Raw genomic sequence first — 17697 nt, forward strand, 5'->3', positions numbered from 1 at the left:
ATATTTCCCTGTTTGAATTATCTTTTTTCACATTTATTATTTTATTTTTAATTTATATAATAAAACATGCATTTCCATAATACTGTATAATTTTAAAAAATGATTATATATGAAACTATAAATCCATTATATACAACTTGCTTTTCCTTTGAAATATATAAAAAGTTATCATGTAAATTTCTTTTTCTCTTTTTTCTCCTTCCCTCCCCCCATCGTAGACATGACTACCATTAGATTAAAAGAATAGATGTGTGTGTGTGTGTGTGTGTGTGTGTGTGTGTGTGTGTGTAAGTGTGTGAAGTTATTCTTTACATACTTCCAGGTATCAGTTTTTTCTCTAGATGCAGATAGCGTCTTCATATGTCCTCTATAGTTATCTTGGATATTTATAATAGTCAAAATGACTTATTTGCTCAAAGTCATTCTTAAAACAACATTGCTATTACTGTATATAATATTTTCTTGGTTCTGCACATTTCACTCTTCATTATTTCATGCAAATCTTTCCAAGTTTTTCTAAGATCCTTAAGCTCATCATTTCTTACAGAATTCTATTAAAACAACAACCCTTAAGTATTTTTAGAATTTTTGCCTCCAGTACAAATTTTTTTCTGTACATATTTGACTAGATCCAACGAGTCTTACTTCCCATCTTCCTAAGTGCTATTGCCACTTTCTCACATGGTACACTGTAGAGTTCAAATTATTATGGTTCTACTTTCATCATGAATAAGAATAAATCACTATGGAACTTCAGCAAATCTTTTTCCCTTTCACATCTATTCCTTTTTGCAACTGCACCCACAAATGATCTTGGGTGACCTTGGGTGTCTCCCACCAAGGATTTTGCAAGTTCACTTTCCCTTCAACTGCGTGCTGTGCTTTCGCAATAGTATTGTGAATTATTTCCCATTATTCTCTTCTCTAATGTTTTGCAAGTGGCCTTATACCCTAAATTATTGTTGCCCTTGGCTGCCATGTCTTTCTACCAAATAAGAATATCATAAGTGCGTAGAAGTACAGCTTCTAAGCTTTTTTTGACCTCTTCAAAATGGCAATTGTTTTGTGTGATTTAACCTCTAAGAAATGATGCTGGAGGAATCAAAATATTTACTTCTTTCCATTTCCCATTTTTCAGAATTTTAGGTTTGTTTATGTAAGTCAGGTTGGAATGACTCTAATGATAAGCAATGTTTCATCATCTTTACCCTTTCTTTTAACCTGGAAATGATCTCAATCCTTGCTCTCACTAGTCACTGAGCCAACCATACAGTCAGCTGATTCTGAAATAACTGCTGCATTGCCATCCAGTCATTTCTAATGATGAGATATAACCAGTTTCACTTTTTGACATGTTATCTGGTACTCCCATGTACTATGGCTTCTGGCTCTCTTCTTGAAGAGACAGATCATAGCACAGAGACATAAATGAGCTTTCTCACTAATCTATGAACCTTTGGTTACTTTTATTTCTTGATCTCAAGTTTTACTTTCCAAAATTGTTTTCACCATTTCCTCCTGGGCCTCTTCACACTGAAGTCATCAAATATTCAAGTATATGTTGAGAGTCTGGAGAATTTTGTCAGATTTTATAGAACTTCTCTACTTTATCCTATGCTACACATGCTGGTGCTTAAGTTACAATTATTTTTATGGTGGCCTTTTTGCTTAAGTTCATTATGAGCACTGCATGTCAAATGAACAAGTATCCCATGAAAGAATTTTTTTAAGTATCAAAATAAAATAGACTCTACCAATTAATCCCGTTATTTGCCTCCCCTAACAGAATCTACGATCTACCATTCCACTTAGCTGCAGTGTCTTTATGTTTCCTGGTTTCATTTATAGCAAGAATGTCAATAATGATGTGGTTCAGTTCCTCTAGTAAGTACATCAACACTTGGCCACCAGCCAAAGATCACACATTAAGAGCTCCCACAATTAAATTAATGTTTGTAGAGGTTCTAGTAACTATGTGACTTAGCAGCCTATCTCCCATCCACCCTTTTCTCTTCCTCCATTCTGTTACTGTCACTGGGAAGGACTGATTACACTTTATAGTTTTATCTATTTCATACTGTCATGCAAATTTAGGGCAGAGCTCTGGTGAATGGTTTGCAAGAATGCTAAAATGGATTAGGATGATTTATTGATATTCATAGCCAAATGCAGCTGAAGAGAGTGTGCGCAAATGAAGTCACATATAGCCTTCCTCCCCCCTCTCCCCATAGTCCCACAGGGTAACATGATGGTGGTCCAGGGTAAATTGTAGTATATGTGCTCCATTCAAAGGTGCAGAACCACTTGGGACCCAGGTTTTCTAACAAAGGACTGGCCATGGCAGTTGTCACATCACAGGTAAAGAAAGGAGGTCAAGGAACATGAACCAGCAGCAAAAGTAGAAGTTTCTAAAAATTAATCAGGAAGGCCTACTCAGGATGATGAAGGTGTAATTATAATTATATCCTATCAACAAGCTTGCTGCAGAGTTTCAGCATCCAGTTCCAAGTCTAGAGTAAAGAAAATTTGAGTTAAAATCCAGCCTCAGATACTTACTAGGTGCATGTCTCTGTGCAAGTCACTTACCCTGTTTGCCTCAGTTTCCCCATCTAAAAAATGGGGATAAAAATAGTATCCACCACCCAGGGTTGTTGTAAGATTCAAATGAGACAATAATTGTAAAGCACTTAGTACAGCGCCTGGAACATAGTAAGTACCATATAAATGTTATTTATCATCATCATCATTGTTTAGTTCCAGCAGAGTGTAGTTAGACTCCTCTGACTATTCACAAGCATGGGTCACTATGGCCAAAAATCTCCTCACTTAATGTGGTAAGAGCTGTACTGGGTTAATATGGACAGAGATTGGGGTATTAGAGGAATGTTGGGAGGAAGGAATAATCTCTGTCATACCTATGCATTCAGAGAGTGGGGTTGTATTTACCTTCTCAGGTGGGAACCTCTTCTTCCTCTTTTTCCCTTTTATCCCTGCCTTCTCACTTCTCTTTTCCTTTCTCCTCAATGACTCCTTGGAGTTACCTGAGAGTGGTTACTCTTTGCTATTTATTGTCATTGACCTCTTTGGCAATCTGGGGAAGCCTACAGACCCTCTTGTCCAAATAACGTTTGAAATAATTAAAGGAAATGTTAAATTTCAATTGGAGTTTATTTAAACTGCAGCTGTCACTTTTTCCCACCCCAATTCACAGACCCTCTGAAATCTAATGCGGACCCTAGGTCAAGAATCCCTGCCATAGAAGCAAATAAACCAGGTTCACTTCTTAAGACAGAGAATTGGCCTGGGGAGAAACATCAGAAATTCCACCTTAGCACTTGAGGACTTCCTATTTGCCCTGTGGACTCCGCAGGAAGAGAAAAGTGGTGTTTTATAGTTATCCCTTCCACTTCACAAGGGTTAGGGGTACAGCAACCCCACCTCAAACTGGAAAATCCATGTAAAAATTGTGGGCCCTCCCTTGATACCAAAGAAGACTGAATTATTATGGTGTTAAAAGAATAAAATATGTTAAAATAAAGATATTATTTTAATAAATAATTTTAATAATTTTATTTATATCATAAATGTATTTTTATATAACAAATATTTTAATAAATAACAAATTAAAAAGATAAACTATGTTAAAATGAAATTTAAAACAATGCCATATATTATATGCTTTTCTGAGTTTCTAAACTTTTTCACTGTTGTCTGCTCACCTTCATATATCATCTGCAGCTTTCACAAAGCTCCCCCAAAATCCCCATTTAATTCCTTATGCTGTCTCTCAATATATGGGGAAAGTCACAATGTGGAAGAGAATATTGTATTCCTATCTTATGTTCTCTTAACTGCGAATTCTTTTCATTCTTAAATAGTGACGTGGTTTTTAATTGGATTTTGTTGTCCCTTGGTGATTATTGCATTTTGAACCAGCTTGAAACTTAGCCTGCAATACCTAGTTACCACTCTCCTGGAAATGAACCACTTCACACATAATAATTAGAGCTCACAATTACATAGAGTACTGTAAAGCTTGCAAAGCTTTATGTATGTTATGCATTTATCTCATTTAGTCCTTAACAACTTCCCTGGAGGGAGGTGCTCTTATTATCCCCATTTTACAGATGAGGAAAGGTTAATTGGCCTTCCTAGGGCCTCAAAGCTAGTACCTGGAGAAAGATTTAAATTGTACTGCAAGTCTATAGCTTTAACTGCTGGATGATGCTGCCCCACATTGATAGGCTAGGTTCTCAGGTGGCAAACACAATCTATCTCCAGACTCGGGTCGGGAGTTTTTCCAGCATGGTAAAACCTTCCAGAGCTACTAACCTGGGTTATGTTTCATGATGAGGCATTAGAGTTAGACTTTTGCAGTGTTTGATATTTCATTTTATAAATGTATATATTTTACTGTCAGAAAATTCTGGTGGTCTCCATAAGAATTTAATCTGTCATCAATTTGTGTTTTGTAATGAAGGTTTGTTTTGTCAAGTAGATGGTGATAATAATAATTGACTGTACTTTACATATATTCTCTAATAACCTTATGAAAAAGGTGCTATTATTACCCGCATTTTATAGATAAGGATGCTAAAGTTCAAAGACGAGAAATGACTTGCTTGAATTTGAGTAACTACTGAGTGACCAAGACAGGATTATGAACCCACATCTCCCTGCTACCTCAAACAACATGTGAAGCTTTTTGGAGAAAGGGAGGTTGGCAAGAAGGGGCAATAGATGTGAAGCGATTTGCCCAGAGTCACTCATCTAGTAAGTGTCTGAGGTTGGATTTGAACTCAGGTCCTCCTGGCTCCAGGGCCAATGCTCTATCCACTGTACCACCAACTGATCCTAAAAGGCAGTACTGTACTTTTAAACACAAAGGATGTAGTAAGTAGTTAGACTTTGCCTAAAACACACAAACCCCTTGTCCCAGCTCTGACCCTGAGGTCTCTTTCAACACAGTATGTTATGGTTCTATGATGCCAAACCAAGCATTTTTTAATTTGAAATTCAAATGAATGAACTCAAGTCTTGTATCTTGACTCTCCAAAGCTAAAAATGCTTTTGTTTACAATTTCCTTTCTTTTATCTTTTTAAGGAAGACTTAGAGGTACTACATGTTCTCTCACTTCAGTCTTCTCAAAGGTTCATACTAATTATAACCAATTTGGAAATGAAGCTTAGAGATGAGGGTGAAACAGGCTAGTCATCCTTAGGAGTAAGGAGAGAGATGACAGGTTTAATCTTGCAGAATACAACAGATTATTACCCTTTTGGAAATGGACAGGAACTGAGAACAAAAACATAAAACCTGCCTTTAAATCTAGCTTTTCCATCTGATTTATGGTCCCACTTGTCTTTCTTGCTTGGACTGTAGAATCAGAGGCTTGAAAGGATCTTGAGGGTTCATTAAACACAGCCTTTTATCTCAGACTCACAATTCAGCTCAGTTCAAAACTTATTAAAGACAATGTGCTCAATATATCATAGTAGGGGCTGGAGATATAACAATGAAAACTGAAATAGTCCTTGACCTCAGAAAGCTTACATTCTTTTACAGGTGTCCACATTCACACAGAGAAGCAAAATACAAGATACAATACAGTGGAAAGAAAAGAACTAGAAAAAGTTCTCTAGGAAAATCTGAGCATGCTTTCAGCTGGGGATAATGAGGGAAAGCTGCACAGAGTAGAAGGAGGTGCCTCAACTGAACCTTGAAGAAAGAGAATAATTTTTAAAGGTATATTTTAGTAGAGAATGCATTCCAGGGATAGAGGATAAGCTGTACAAATGAGCAGAGGCAAGAGGAGATGACATGTTGAATTCATGAATCTGTTGCTAGTCTAATTCGACCAGACTGTAAAATCTATGATTATCAGTAATATAACAATAGTAGAAAAGTAGCTTGAACTAGAGAGTTTTGCACACCAGTTCATTTCATCCCAGACAAAAGGCGCTAGTAAAAGTTTCTGAGCAAGGAAATAACCTGATCAGACCAGCGCAATAGGAAGACTGTTTTGGCATCTGCCAAAGGATAGACTGGAGAAGGAAGAGGCAAGTAGGGAGACCAGTTAGGATTCTCTTACAATAGCGCAGGAGAAAGGTGATAAGTGCATACACCAGGATGATGGAAATATGAGTACAGACAAGAAGACAAGTGTGAGAGATGCTGTAGAGTCAACAAGACTTGACAACTAATTGGATGGGGATCAGTAAGAGAGAGGGAAGAGTCAAAGATGATCCTTACCAAGGTTAGGAGCCTAAGTACCTGGGAGGCTAGTTACACCTTCAATCTAGGAAAAGGGATAAAGTTAGGAAGAAGGACATGTTTAGTGGGGAAGATGAGTTCAGTTCTAAAATATGTTCACTTTGAAGGACTCCTGGACTACTGCTTGACTATTAGAAGGATATCCAAATATAAAACAAGAAACTGAAGTTGGGGCAGCTAGTTGACACCAGCCCTAGAGTCAGGAAGACCCGAGTTAAAATCTGACCTCAGACACTTGATACTTACTAGGTGTGTGATCCTGGGCAAGTCACTTAAGAGGAAGGAAGGAAGGAAGGAAGGAAGGAAGGAAGGAAGGAAGGAAGGAAGGAAGGAAGGAAGGAAGGAGAGAAAAAGAAAGAAAGAAAGAAAGAAAGAAAGAAAGAAAGAAAGAAAGAAAGAAAGAAAGAAAGAAAGGAAGGAAGGAAGGAAGGAAGGAAGGAAGGAAGGAAGGAAGGAAGGAAGGAAGAAAGAAAGAAAGAAAGAAAGAAAGAAAGAAAGAAAGAAAGAAAGAAAGAAAGAAAGAAAGAAAGAAAGAGAAAGAAAGAAACTGCAGTTACAAGGCTGGAATTCAGTGATGAAATTAGATGTATATATCTTGCTTTAGGAGCTATCTCCTTAGAGGTGATATCTGAACCCAGGAAGTAGATGAGATTAGTAAGGGAAAGAATATAGACAAAGAAGTGAAGAAAGCATAGAGTAGAGCCTTGAAAGACATTCACAATTAATGGGAGGGAGGAGGAGGATGAATCAGTGCAGGAGTTGGAAGAGGAGTGGTCGCACAAATACAGTGAGAACCAAGAGGGAAAATTAAGGAGTACTCACAGTGTCAAATGCTATAGGGAGGTCAAGGAAGATAAAGATTGAGAAAAGACTTTAGCAATTAAGAAACCATTGATGACCTTCAAGAAAGCAGTTTCAATAGAGTGGCAGGGTTAAGAAGCCAGACAACAACACAGACAGATGGGAGTCTAACCTATTTTTAAAGACCTCCATGGAAGCCTTGCAAAATAATATTCAGGAATCATTTCTTGGGTTGCCAAAAGTCTACTTGACAAGCATCATTTGCATTGGCCCCGCCTACATTAATCAATCCCACTCCTGAGGCCTCCTAACATTCCCCACATCACAAAGGTTTTAATATGCCAACATCTGTGTGTAGCTAATGCAGACAGTCACCCAGCAAAGAGAGAACCCCTTGCCAACCAAACCAAAACTCAACTGGGAGGAGAGGCAAACTGTAATAAATTAACCTGAAGCCTGATTTTCTTTAGACCAGTCCTCATTGCTTTTAGGCCCCAGGGCACATGAGCACAGATGTGGATCAGATGGAGGTTCAGCACCCTCACACCATACGCCATACCTTCCCTGACAGCACCAAGGTGTCTGAGAGGATAGGCTCAGGCAGGCACATTCCAAAACCCTCAGGAGTTTTCAATCCAGGGACTTGCTTGCCAAAAGTCAAAGATTCATAGCCATCTAAGAAGGGACAGTGTTTTGACACCTTATATAAAATATTTACCACTGGCTTTGATAGCTGTGAACAGATACAGTCCCTTTCAAGCATCTCAAATCTACACCTGATCCAAATCCAAAGATTGTCAGGATCTAGCCCAACTTTTTATGAAACTCCTCATCACCTTGTCTTACTGGAAACACTGGAGAAATTATATTTTTGTTTATTGGTTTGTAAGGGAATAAGGGAAAGAAAATAGAATCATTCAGAAATTTTTTCATCTGAAATCTGTAAAGGAAAGAATTCTGGGTATAGAATCAGAGGGCCTGGGTTTGAATTCTAGTTCTGTCACTCTTTACTTGCATGACTTTGGGTGATCAATCAATCAATAAGCATTTATATAGTTTCCATTTTGTGGAAGTATTATGCTAGATATACAAAGTCAAAAATGAAATACTCTCTACCCTCAGAGAGTTTACCTTCTACCAAGGGTGACAACATACAAGAATATATAAAAGTATATACAGTTTGCTCTTCCACATCAAGAAAGTTAGGGGCATGGTGTTCCCTCTATCTGGAAATATGTGTGAAATTTTTTGGCCCTCCCTTGGTACAAGAGAAGACGTCTGAATTATTATGGTATTAAAAGATAAAATATGTTGATATTACACAATACGATAAATATATTTTATGCACTTCTGAGTTTTAAATTTCTTCTGTGTCATCTGCTGGCCTTCAAGTGTCCTCCACAGCTTCCACAAGACTCCCCAAAAATTCCCATTTAATTTCTTATTCCAACCCACAATATATAAAAACCACAATGGGGAAAGTCACGTGGAAGGGATGATTGTATTCTAAGTAAGGCAGCATTCAAAGAGAAAAAGCATGCCCTACTGGAAAAAAGGCTATCCTAAAGCCGGGAAGACCTGGGGTCAAGTGCTGCCTCTAATACATACTGACTGTGAGACGCTGGGCAAATCTACGAACCTCTCTGTCTTTCATCATCCTCCAAGATACCATCTGCCTAGGTACTCCACCTCATCACCATCCTCTGATTGGAAAGTGGAGCTATGAACTCCAAAACTTTCACTTAAGGAGGATACTTAGCTCAGAGCATTTCATTTCTCACCTGGGTGTACTGCTTTGGAACTTCTCTGACTTTTCCACCCCATACCCTCAGGTACATTTCCTGTAGCCTACCCTTTCATCTCTTTCTTTTCTGTTTCCTTTTCTTTATTTTCTTCCCCTGTTAGGTTATAAGCTCCTTGAAGGCAGGGACTTTCTTTTATGCATTTGTAGCACAGTGCCTGGCACAGAGTAGGCACTTCATGTTTATTGATTGGTTGATTGATTAATTCTAGGTAACTCCCAAAGGTACAGAGAAGGCACTGACTTGCACTGGTGAAGGAAGTTTCTTCACCTGGGAATTACCTGTACCAATGAAATCACAAATCTAGTCCTTGTCCCTATCCTTTTCAAAATAAACTCAAGGTAATATCTCAGGAAGGCACTAGGACTTGGGGAGAACTGAAAAGTTCACATGAATAAGGTAGCATTTGTGGTGAGCTCAAAAGGAAACTAAGAATTATAAGAAACAGAGATGAGAAGGGTGGCCTCCTCCAGCCTTGAGGGACAACTAGTGGAAAGGCACAGAGACGGAATTTGTAATGTCACATATGAAAAACAGCCACATGTCGAGTTTGGCCAGATTGAAGAATATGAAGGCAAGTAATGTGAGAAAAGACTGGAAAGCTGGACTAGAGGTAAGTTTTTTAAATGCCAAGCTAAGAAGGTTGTATTTAATCCTAGAGGTAATAGGAGCCAGTGAAGGTTATTTAGGAGGGGAGTGATATGGTCAGAACTAGGTTTTAGACGTATCACTCTACTCCATTCACATGCAATTCACAAGCAAGTCAAGATATCAGTAACACTTGTGATTGTCATTGGTCCTCTTCGACAACAAAGGACCAATAAAGAACAATGAGAAGTGCCTATTGGAACAGATCACTTAGCCTCTCTGGGTCTCAGTTTCTGCACTGGATGAACTCTAAGGTCCTTTCCAGCTCTATATCTATTGTCCTGGGTTATATAGTTGGTCCAGACCCTGATTTCATCAGTTTCAACTCTCTACCACTCCTAGTCTCAGAGTTCCTAACTCAGTGCCTGACTAAACAGTAGGTGTTTACTAAATACTTGCTGATTGATTAATCCATTAAAGAGTTGCCTGGGACACCAAGGGGTTAAGTGACATGCCTGTGGTTACTCCACTAGCATATATCAAGAGTAGGCCTTGGATTTAGGTCTGGACTCTAAGGCCAAGCCTCTCTCTACAGTACCACCCCTACCTCTCTGTTGTTGAATACACTGGCTGGTGGAGGCATTTTTGTTCTCCATGACGCTTAAATCATTCCCTTTTAGAGTATGTCTAAAAAAAGCTTGTTTTCTCTTTGTCCTCTGTCAACTATTTTGTGTGTTTCTTCATAATGGATCATCAGACAGACTGATTGAAAAAAAACAACATTATATGCTTTATCAGTAGCACCAATCAAAAACTTTTCTTGAATCCTGATAAAGGAATGGGTTTATAGCAGTTTCTATCCTCAAAGTATAAAGTGGGAGGGCGTTGGCGGGGAGGGCGCAGTATTACAATACCACACCAAATAAAAGACTGGGTTTTCATTCAGTCTTCTGCTCTGGGACTCAAATCACAAAGATATCAGTCTACATAGTTGCAAGGGAGTATGAGGTGTTAGATGCACAATTCATCCCATATTTGCATGGTAACAACAGAGAAAGAAATACAAATCCCAAGAGAAACTGGAGAGGCTTCCAGGATTAGACAATCAGCTCAAAGCAGATGAGGTAAATTTCCATGAAAACAGACCACTCACTGGCCTGCAGAGGAGGCAGAGCTTCAAGAGAATTGCAAGAGAGAACTGGAAGACAAAGGGAAAATGGAACATGGGGAGGGGGAGGGAGACAGGGAACTGACAAGAACCAAGTTCAAAATTGTCTGTTTCACCATAGAAACGTGATATCTTCTTGAGAAGAAGTTACTCCTCAATATGGCCAAATTCTAACAATCCCTGGGTGAATAATTGATTTGGGGAGCTATCAATCTCCCTGCTTGAACAACATTTTTTAAAAATCAATTTTATTCACATTTTTTGCTTTACATTGCTTAGATTATCCTTCCCCCGCCCCCCCCCCCCCAATCCTTCACACTCCTCTGAATCTGGGGGATTCTTTTCTTATAACAAAGAATTTTTAAGAGAAAAAAAATCAACAAAACCAATTAACATCAAAAATATCTGATATTATTTGCAATGTGCCATACTCAAAGACCCCAGTTCTGCAAAAATACAAAGGGAGGTTTGATCAGCTTCTAATCCCATTAGGTTATTTCATATTAATGCTCCTGCATTAGTCATTTGAAATAGTTCTTATAACTAAATACTCCACAAATTTGTTCTAGGTTGTTCCTACAGAATGCAACTTTCCTCTCCTACACTTTATTCCACTCCACCCTCACTGCAAATCCCTTGAGGACAGAGACTACACTGCTTCCATCTTTGTGTCAAGTCAACCAGTATTTATTAATTATTGGCCAGAAGGACAAGTAAATGGCATGGTGGATAGAGGACTGGCCCTGGAGTCAGGAAGACCCAAGTTCAAATCAGGTCTCAGATACTTACTAACAGTGTGGCCCTGGGCAAATCACTTACACCTTTTTGCCTCGGTTTTCTCTTCTGTAAAATGAGCTGGAGAAGGAAATGGCAAACCACTCCAGTATTTTTGCCAAGAAAACTCCAAATGGAGTCACAAAGAGTCAGACATCACTGAAAGGCCTGAACAACAACAACCCAAAAAAATGTACCGAACATTGCGCTAAATGCTAGAGAGCAAAGAAAGAAATCAAGGTTAAAAAAAAAAAAAGTTCCATACCTCACAGTGTAATGTGAGAAATAACTAGCAACCCATGTGCATTACCATTAAGGGGGACTGGGAAAGGCTTTGTGTCTCCACAAAGCAGTACTTTGTGATTACCTAAAGCAGGGGTGGGAACTCTCTCTATCAATGCAATGGCATGTCACCTAGAATGGATTTGCCTTTAGAAGTGGGCAATCTATGCCCATGTTTAAATTTGTGAGGCTTAATAGAAGCTCACACAGTATCACTGATGCATCTGCTTTCCTCACAACAAGGCTAGGCTCTACCCTCATTTGACCCCAAAGTAGGATGGGGTGAACCAGAGCAGATGGCAATGGCCATGACCACAGCTTACAAAGGGCAGGGCCTGGGAACGCTGCCCTGGCTACAGGGTGGAGTCAGCAGTAGAATTCAAGGCCACTCCTCACCACACCCTCTGTCTGGGGAGTTTTCTAAGGGATGCTAGCTCCCTACCAATGCTCAGCTTCCTGTTGGAGCATCCTGACCCTACATTTGCCAAACCACTTCAGACAGCTGGAGTCATAGACTGGGAAAAATCCTCATTTAGTCAACACAGCCACCTCTGTTCCCCTCTCTTAATAGTTCACCTCCTGAGAAGCCACATCCAATCCAAACTGATTTAAGACAACAGTAACAGTAACACTTATTAGGTATCGCCTATTGCGACACTACCTGCTGAGGATACAAAGAGAAATGAAGGATGCCTGCCTTCAAGGATCTTACACAATACTTACTGAGTGCGGGGGTGGGTCTGGGGGGTAGAATGTAAGTTCATACAAATGTCTACGATACAAAATGGATGGGATGAAACCCTTCACCAGAGTGATGTGGAAATTTGAAGGCAGTTAATGAAATCCTCTCTAAACGTCGCCTCACTACGGGAAAACTTTCCCAGCCTGAAGAAAATCTTGCTCCGTACTGAGAATAGCTCGTTTTAACCAGCTTGTTTCATGGGATTTTATTTCTTAAGGCGAGTGCGTCACTTACATAGTATTTCCTTGCTCTGTACAGGGTGGTAAAAGGAGGCGTCGTAAATATAAGACTTTATCATCTGTTGAGTCATAATCCAGATGCCCGTGGGGCATAAATCGTCTAGAGAGGGTCTCCAGGTATACCAGCCAGTAACTCTCTCCCTATTGTTACGCTGGCCTATTATTCTTCTAATGTAGGGCTGTTAGTGCCCTCTGCTGGTCCTGTGTGGCTGCACTGGAAAGCGATCATTTTTCCAAAAGCAGAAATCAGGTTTAAGAGTTTCCGTGCTGGAATTCTTCAGTTTCAGGGGAACAAAGCCGAGTTTTAAATTCCGTGTTCTGCATTGCTTCAGCCATATTCTGAACACCTCTCACAATTCTTCTGTCACTATTTCTGCCACCTCATAGGACTGACCATGTCCGAAAAGATGTCATCCTAACTGCATCTTAATAGCCTCACATTTATCTTTAAGGGTAACAGCAATGCTTTAAGACATGCAAAGCACTTCGCAGAAATGGTCTCATCTGATCTTCACAAAAACCCAGGGAGTTACGTGCTATTATTTCCATTTTTCAGATGAGGAAACTGAGGCAGATAGCCAGGATCACAAAGTTCTAGCTTCCTGACTCAGATCTACAGTTCTATGTATTGTTCCATCTCACTACCTCTAACTAACAACAGGATAGTGTAAAGGTGTGGAAAATATTTAGCTTTTTCATTCTAGTCTCCAACTTTCCTTCCTACATATAGACAAGCTCCACTGGAAGTCTTTGCAACCTTCTTATACTTCTACATGAAGAGTCATCTAGAGTCTGATACCCTTCTTTTCTCTTTTATCTGGAGACTCACAGCATTCCCAGGAATTGACCACAATCCCTTGGCCACCACTGAACTGGAGAGTTTCAATAATTAATCAGTCTATAAATTATTTAGTAAGCACCTGCTATGTGTCAGACCCTGTGCAAAAAGTTTCTCCCTGCAAGGAGCTTATGAAATAACGGGGGAATCACCTCCACTGGAGATAGTCTGTGTAAATGGTGGAAAATATACTGAACTGGGAGTCACACAACCTAAGTTCATATTCCAGTTCTATTACTTATTAGCTGAATGTAATTTCCTTAAGAGCAGAGATTGTTGTTTTTGTCTCTGTATTACCACAGCCTAGAAGAGTTACTGACAAAAAATAGCAGGTGCTTTACTGATCAGTTTATGAATGAATGAATAAATGAAGAGTGATTTATTATTTTAATCTTTTATTCAGGCAGCTAGGTGGTTCAACATATAGAGCACTGGTCTTGAACTCAGGAATCCAGGCTCAGATATTTACTAGTTATGCGACCCTAGACAAGTCACTTAACCTCTATTTACTTTAATCCCCTAGAGAAGGAGATGACAAACCGCTGCAGTAACCCCATGGAGAACATTAGTGTGCTATGCATGGTCCATGGGGTCCCAAAGAGTTGGACATAACCAAATATCATAAGAGAGTTCAAAAATTTTAAGGGGCCTGGAATTGTTCATTCATCTCTGAATGAAAAAAGATTTTTAGCATAATAAACATATGAGATCCAAGCTACTGAGTTTATCTTACCACCTTAAAGCCAAATATCACCATCCTAATGGTGTCCATTTTGCCAGTAACTGGGTTTTCCTTGGATCAATCTTGTAGCTGTTGGATCACCTAACAGTGTAACTAGAAATATTCTCATTGCCATGAGGAAACCCAGTTTTTATGAGATTCCTCCTACTTCCTCCTCTCCACAAACTATATTTTGACAGCTTGAATCATTGAAGATCATCTGATTCAGTTAAAGTAATTAAAGAAAGGTGTTTCAGTATTACAGTCAGTGCGTAGGAGCTGCAGTCTCTAAATAGAGTGCCTTCCCAGAATTTGGGGACAAATTCTGAATATGTCATCCTCTGAAACTGAAATTAATAAAAAGCAATGTAAACAAGTGTAGAGGCTTAGCCAGCAACAGAAATAACCTACCTTCAGCACTTTAAGGATCCAGAATTTCTTTATATTTCTTAAAAACCAATTTTTATTGATGTCTTTTTCACATTTCTGTTTATTTTTTCCAGTAACCCTCCCAGAGAACCATCCCATATATCAAATAGTATTTTTAAAGTCAAAAAGAAAGAGAAAAGAAGTCACCATAAGTGACCCATGTATCAAAACGTTCTGAAAATATATGTAATTTTACATCTGTGAACCACCCACTTCTGCAAAGGGATGGAGTAGGATATCTTCTGTTATCTCTTCATTTGATCTATGCTTGTTCTTTATAATTTTGCAATATTCACTTCTGATTTTTTGTGTGGTTCTTCCATTTAAATTGTGCATATATAATGTATATGTGTACATATATCTATATATACATATATGTTGTCTGGTCAATCCTACTTCATTCTACATAATTTCATACAGATCATACTTCTCTGTGTTCATTATTGTTATCATTTCTTACTGCACAGTAATATTCCATTACGTTCATACCCCACAATTCATTTAACAATCCCCCAATTAACAGACATCTACTTTGTTTTCAGTTTTAGTTTTGTTTTGTTTTGTTTTTTGCTATCACAAAAAGAGCTGCTATAAGTATTTTGGTCTATATGGGGATTTCGATTTATCAGTAATTTGGGGGGTTATATACCTAATAGTAGAATCTCTGGATCAACAGGTGTGGACATTTTAGTCACCTCATTTGTAAAATTTGCAAATTGCTTTCCAGGATGGTTGTACTAATTCACAGCTTTGTCAACAAAGTGTACCAGTGTGTTTATCTTCCCACAACTCCTTCAACATTAACTATTCCCAAATTTTGTCATCTTTGCCAGCTGGCAGGGTATAAAGTGAAATGTCAGGATTGTTTTGTTTTCATTTCATCATTAATGATTTGGAGAATTCTTTCATTTGGCTGTTAGTCATTTGCAATTGTTCTTTTGAGAATTGTTTGTTCATATCCTTTGATGACATCAATTAAGGAATGGTTTGGGGTCGCATATGTACACATATGTGTATATAACTGTTATAAGCAATATGTGTACATGTATATAAATATATAACATATCTCTGATATATGCACAAATACATATGACCAAATTGATATGTTATATAAATAAGTTGTATATAATAAAGTTAAATAAAATATTTAAATGTTATCTACAAATAATAATGTAAATTAAATATATATAATATAATATGTATGATAAATAAGTTATATATGTGTATAGACTATACATTATTTATTATTAAAAATACTCTTTCCAATTCGATTTCCCTTTTTATGCTTAATTCATTAATTTTGTTTTTATAGAAGTTTTTCAGTTTCATGTAATCAAAGTCATCTATTTTATCTTATGTAATTGTCTCTGTTCCTTATTTGGTTATGAATACAACTCCTACTCATAGCTATGAGATAAATGCATGATCTGCCTCTCTTCTTTTTTTATGGTATGATCTTTAATATCATCATGACCATTTTGAATTATTGTAGAATATGGTGTAAGGTATAATCTTAATTTCTACCAGTCTGCTTCCAATTCCCTTAGCAGTTTTCACTAAATAGGGAGCTTTTTCCTAAACATTTTATGTTTATCAAACACTGGCTTATTGATTTCCATTGGTTTTTATTCTCCTTTGTCTAGTCACTTCGGTTGCTATACTTCACTATTTTTTAAACAATGCTAGATGGCTTTAATGACTACTGCTTTATAATATACTTTGAGGCTAAGAAGTGCTATTACTCTTCATCCTTATCTCCTTTTATTATTTCTCTTGATATTCTAGATCTTTATTTTTCCAAAAGAATTTTATTATTTTACCAAGTTCTATAAAATATGCCCTTGTTTATTGTGTGTGAAAAGTGTAAATTAACTTTGGTGGTACTATTTTTATTACATTAATTTGGCCCAACCATAAGCATTGAATATCTCTTAGTTATCCAAGTTGTTCTTTAAGGAGTATTTTGTAATTGAATCTATAAAATTTTTTTGTGTGGCTTTAGTAAATTGATCCTGAGAGATTAAGCATATTGTGGTGTAAATTGGTAAACAAGATGTATGTGTTCATAAACAACTGATAAAAATACAGACCCCCCCCCCAAAAGAGACAGACCACCAATGGGAAAATTTAGTAAAGAACCTCATCATTAGCTTATATCATCAGGTATTGACTATGTTAATTGGTAAACAAATTGGGTCACTGGATGTCAATCAGAACTTGGGTGTAACCAAAAAAGTGCCAATAGCAAGAAGTATAAGAATCCCACTGGAGTTCCCATCCCACCCCCTGCTTCAGTCAATTCTTGGGTTGCAGCTAAGACTGGTCCCTATATTCTCCTACACTTTATTCTCAAGCATAACCCACACTCACTTTAGGGAAGTACTGACTGACTGACAGATTTGCCAACTTTCCAGTCAACCATCTTGGAAGGAGATATATAGCCCCCAGTTGTGTAGCAAGGGAACCTTTTCACTGAGTACCAGCATGACACAAACTTACGGGGAAGCCCTAGAAAATCAGTTTGGCATTTTGTTCTAAGAGGATTTAATATTTGTATTGTCAAAAAGCTAATACAAACTAATGTTTCAGTGCTCTTGATTAATAAAGTTTGATTGCTAGAACTGAGAAGTGTAACTTAGTGTTTCTATTGCACTACTTAGTACATACAATGGTAAATTATTTTTGTACATGCACCATTGTAATAGTAATTTAAATGGAAAGATCTTTCTCATTAATTAATAGGCCCATATGATCTGCTTGGATCCCCTGGAAGCCTAGGTCACAAGGGGTGGGAGGAACTTGCTGAAGTGTCAGAACAGGAAGGGTGGAGCAGAACCGGGAGGAAGTGAATGAGTTGAGTCAGGTCAGAGGGGATAGAAATGCAGGCCAACTGACACAATGTGACAATTGATAGTGAGAAGACCCTGGCTGGGGGAGGGGAGGTTTGAGACTGCAACATTGTAACAGTTGATAGTGAGAAGGCCCTGGCTAGGGGAGGGGAGGGGAGGCTTGAGACTGCAACATTGTAACAGTTGATAG

This window comes from Notamacropus eugenii, chromosome 2, assembly GCF_028372415.1.
Source record: "Notamacropus eugenii isolate mMacEug1 chromosome 2, mMacEug1.pri_v2, whole genome shotgun sequence".
Classification (NCBI taxonomy): Eukaryota; Metazoa; Chordata; class Mammalia; order Diprotodontia; family Macropodidae; genus Notamacropus; species Notamacropus eugenii.